The sequence below is a fragment of the Papio anubis genome, chromosome 12 (assembly GCF_008728515.1).
Source record: "Papio anubis isolate 15944 chromosome 12, Panubis1.0, whole genome shotgun sequence".
NCBI lineage: Eukaryota > Metazoa > Chordata > Mammalia > Primates > Cercopithecidae > Papio > Papio anubis.
This window is the reverse complement of record NC_044987.1, coordinates 20,122,957-20,127,984: the sequence shown is the minus strand read 5'-3', so window position 1 is coordinate 20,127,984 and position 5,028 is coordinate 20,122,957. Positions and strand designations below refer to the sequence as shown.

At 42.6% G+C, this 5,028-nt stretch overlaps 1 long non-coding RNA gene across 1 annotated transcript; it reads right to left on the bottom strand.

Moving 5' to 3' along the window:
* Nucleotides 1-3,453: 3,453 nt before the first annotated feature.
* LOC108582175 lies at nucleotides 3,454-4,251 on the bottom strand. The gene is made up of 2 exons (XR_001895373.3): nucleotides 3,907-4,251; nucleotides 3,454-3,779 (listed from the first exon to the last, which is right to left on the bottom strand). It is a non-coding gene; the product is annotated as an uncharacterized LOC108582175 (long non-coding RNA).
* Between the last annotated feature and the right edge of the window lie 777 nt (nucleotides 4,252-5,028).

Genomic DNA, 5,028 nt, shown 5'->3' with positions numbered 1-5,028 from the left:
AGAAATGGGCCAAAGAACTTAACAAATACCTCCTCCAAAGAAGACATGTAATGGCAAATAAACACATAAAAAGATGTCCCACATCATATGTCATCAGAGAGATGCAAATTAAAACAACAATGAGATACCACTACACACCTATCAGAGCAGCCAAAATTCAGAACACTGAAAACACCAAATGCTGGGGAGGCTGTGAAGCAACCGGAACTCTCTTTTATGGCTGGTGGGAATGCAAAATGCTATAGACACTTTGGAAGACAGTAAGGCAGTAAAAAGAACTGTGCTTGCTGGGGGTTGGGAGGAAGAAGGAATGAACAGGTGGAGCATAGACTTTTTTTAGGGCAGTAAAAATACTCTGTATGATTCTATAATGGTGGATACATGTCATTATACATGTGTTTAAACCCATAAAATGTACAATACCAACCATGAACCCTAAGGTAAGCTTTGGACACTGAGTGATAATGACTGATATTGAGTGTCAATGTAGGTCCAGCAACGATAACAAATGCACCGCTTTGGTAGGGGATGCTGACAACGGGGGATGCCGTGCATGAGGAGGGCAGCGGGTGTATGGGAAGTCTCGGAAACTTCCACTCAATTTTTCTGTGAACCTAAAACTGTCTAAAAAATAAAATCTACTTACAAAGTAATAATAATAATAACAGTAATTTACTTGGAACATGATATTATATATTTGGCCCTTTACTTTTTTCTTTGGAGAGGTGTGTGTTGGGGGAATGACATCAAAGACTTTTTAGTTTTTTTAAAGTTGGTTTTTTCTTCCCTTCCATGTGGCTGACACAGGAAAATTTGACTTTCTACTCTGGCCGTCATCAGAAAACTCGAGCATGGTTAAGGGAAACTGTGGGCTCTCTAAACTAATATGCTTACGTGTTACAGTGCATGTTAATTGGAAATCTGCAACTACCAAAAATGTCACTCAAACTGGCTTGAACGTTAAAGAAAATTTATTGATTCACAAACCTGAAAAGCCTAAAGATATCAGGCTTCAGTCAAGACTTGATTCAGCAACTCAAGGGCGGCAAAGACCCCGGAGGCTTTTCATTTCTCCTCTGCGTTCCACAACATGTATTTCTCTACGTGGCCACGAGATGGCTGCAAGTAGCTTTCAGTGCTGCGATGTCCTTGCTCACATCCAAAGAGAGGAGAATGTCCCTCAAGCAGCTTCTAAGGAAGAGTGAAGTTGTTTTCTCCAGGATCCCAAGGGAATATGCCTTTGTCTTTGAGTAACACTAATTAGGGTCTATGTCCATCCCTGGCCACTCGTGGAGTGGGGTGGTCGTGTTGATAGCCTTAAGTCAGTCAAGCCCCATTCTTGGAACTGGGTGTGAAGTCAGCACAGGGGTTATGTGAGGGAGGAGTGAACGCCCAGATGGAAATCACGCTGCTGAGTTAGGAACTAGATGGCATTCACTCCAGAGCCGCACATTTCCTCAGGAGAGAAGGCTCTTTCCTTTCCTTTATCGGGTCTTGGAGCGGAAATGGCTTGGCGGCTCATTTAGCACAGGATGAGACTCCAGGAAAGGATGCAGGGAGTAGGCTCATCTCCAGTCTAACCCCTAGTCTAGCTCACATGTGCCCCCACCCCTACCCCTTACAGTTCACCTGGATAGGAGACCAAGCTTCAGAGCAAGAGCCTATCTAGAAACAGGTGGAGTGCTCTGCTAGAACTCCTTGTCTATGGCTATTTTAGTAACCCCACAGAGTGGCAGCTGCAGGCAGCAGTTGAGCAGATGGTGGCACAGGAACTGGAGGTTTAAGACGCTGTCCATCTTCTCACCACCAGCACCACTAACTAAGAAAGAGGCACCTGCAGACCAACGTGAATACTCACCAGCTTTGTGATGATCACTACATCATTTAATGTTTCTATTCTTTCTTTTCTTCATCTGTAAAGTGGGGATCATGTGATAATAATAAACTCCTTGCCTATTTTGTGTTGAAAAAAGAGGAAATGTTTCTGTTCTTTGTCTCATCTTTCAGTCTTGACCTGCACAATTGGTAACTTCTATGCTGAGACTTCAAGTTTCCCTTTCTTCTCCTTTACTAGTTCCTCCCACAGGAAGGAAGATTTGCAGATTGTATTGGTCAGCCACTTATCACTGATAGAGTCACCCTTGATAGCAGGGTTATATCACAGGAAGTGTTGAAGGTCAGCACTAATGCTTGGCACAGCCCCCTGCATTGTGTTCCTTGCCTATTGCTGTAGGGAAGCAGACTCATACGTCCTTGAAATTGGTAAACTCAGCCAAAGATCCTTTCAGGATCTGCTCAGCTCTCTGGCCCCAAGAGTGCCCATTCCAAATTTAGATGGATTGGAGAGAGGAGCCTCCACTTTGACATGGGCTCACCACCCCCAGTTCAGCTTTTAACGGGCCTTTGCATTAGAATCTTGGGTTCTTCAACCCAAATATCCATCAATCATAGACTGGATTAAGAAAATGTGGCACATATACACCATGGAATACTATGAAGTCATAAAAAAGGATGAGTCCATGTACTTTGTAGGGACATGGATGCAGCTGGAAACCATTATTCTGAGCAAACTATCGCAAGGACAGAAAACCAAACACCACATGTTCTCACTCATAGGTGGGAATTGAACAATGAGAACACTTGGACACAGGGTGGGGAACATCACACATCGGGGCCTGTCGTGAGGTGGGGGAGGGGGGAGGGAGAGCATTAGGAGAAATACCTAATGTAAATGATGAGTTAATGGGTGCAGCACACCAACATGGCACATGTATACATATATAACAAACCTGCATGTTGTGCACATGTACCCTGGAACTTAAAGTATAATTTAAAAAAAAAGTCATAGCAAGAATAATTTTAAAAAGTCTTGGGTTCTTGTCCTGTCATCTTTAATAAAGTGAGAAATCCTTCTCAGCTGGCTACAGATCTTTGTGTATGGGCTCCTTTGGCAGGAACCTGGGGCAGGACTTAGGAGTGGGGTGGGGAGAAGGTGGAAATACGTGCCAAAGCCTATCTCACTCCCCTATACCCTGCTGGGTTGTGGAGGTGAAATGAAGTTATATAGTTGAAAGTATTTTAGAAGTGAAACTGAACACAGATGTCAGGCAGCAGACGGATGGTATACATCCAGGTGGATGGTATAAGGAGTGATGCCCTCTCCTGGGAAATGGCTGGTGCAGATGTCAGTTCTGTAAGGAACATTCCCACTCCAGGTACTGGATCTTTGATTATTAGCTGGGAGACTTTCTCCTCCCAGATGTGGCTTGAATAAAAGTGTGTCCTCACATAAGACAATAAATGGGCACCGCTCAGAAGTTGACTGATGTTGTTATTGAGTGAAAGGGTGCCCAATGCACTAGAAGCCAATACTATGACACTGGGTTTTGGAGAAAAGAAAAGCTTTATATTGAAAGTGGACTCTTAAGGAGAAAGGAGTCAAGTTCAAATCTGTTTCCCTGCACTGGCTTCAAAGCAGTATTTTTATTAGAAAAGGTTCAGGGGATAGATTCTGAGACTATATAGGTAATTGGTGAAAGGAAAGAGGAGGTCTGGGAAGGCCCTGCGCATGTCCAGTTGTCTCTTCCCGCTATCTCATGGGTCACATGTGTGAATTCTGGGGGAGTTAGTATGAAACGTGGAAATTTGGGCTGGGACGCCAGCAAGCTTGTTCTGTGCAAACTCCAGTCAGCCATCTTAGTTTCCACCGATTCTAGCTAGCTTTTTCTTGATCTCATCATCAGAGTCTCAGCAAGTTGTTTCTTTTCTTACTGGCTGTTCTGCAAACGAGAATTTTTGCTAGTTGTTGGTTTCTTTAACTCTTTGGGACACAATTCCAATGTGTCCTACTTGGAGGAACAATTAGTAGCAGATCCTCTCTTCTTCCTCCTTAATAAGAAAACACACCTTTTTGTTAAGTCCACTTCCTTCCAATGCGCTTTGAATTTCAATGTTTCCTGGGACTTCAGTGTGTCTACCAAGGGCTCGTCTGGCTTCAAAGATACTTAGTCTTAGCTCTGTCTTTCTTTTCCCTTTAGCTACACTCGCTCGTCTTCTTTCTACTTCCCTTTACTATCCACCCTCTTCTTCCTTAGCTCCAGAATGATTTTCATGCCCAAGGTGGTACTAAGTTGCTCTCTCTATTGTCACCAATGATGTCATAATCATCTCATTTACATTCAAAGTTCTGTTTTAGTTCTAATACTCCTTGATGTCCCTGTCATTGTTGTTCACCATTTAAAAAAATTATTTAATATTTTCTTTATTTTTTAAAGTACATCCACAATTGCACTATAATGCCACTACATCAATATCTTTTTGACCTCTTCTAGTATCCAGACATAGTTATTTTTTTTACAAAGTTGGAAACAGTATACAAAAGCCTTCTTTGTTCTTTCATGTAATATTATTTCTAGACACGTCATACAAGGGTAAAGCTGAAGGAGGCCTACAGCTCTCATATGCCTTCTATATTTTATAGGTGACAAAACTAAGATTTGTTGGAAATCCTCAGTGGAAAGCAGCAGTGGCCAGGACCAGCAATCTCCAAATCCCAGTCAGCCCTCTACCTTGGCTATAGTCCCCAAAGGAGGGTTTCCCCAATTTGGAGAAAGCACGTGGGGTGTTTATTTAAAATGTAATTTCATGAACCTACCGCATCACTGAATCAGGCTCTTCAATAATGGGGCTTACACATTTGTAGTTTTTAAAAAGATACCTAGGTGACTCTTAAGCATATTATGACTTGAGGCCAGGTGCAATGACTCATGGCTGCAATCCCAGTGCTTTGGAAGGGCAAGGTGAGAGGATTTCTTGAACACAGGAGTTTGAGGTTACAGTGAGGTATTACAGTGTCACTGCACTCCACCCTGGGCAACAGAGGGAGAACTTGTCTCAAAAAAATAAAAATACACATGTACCCCTGAACCTAAAATAAAAGTTAAAATCAGTACATTTAAAAAAAGTTCAAGACTGCCGTTTTAAAGAGTTTAAGTCACAGAAGACACAGAGGCAAATGTTCAGCACTAG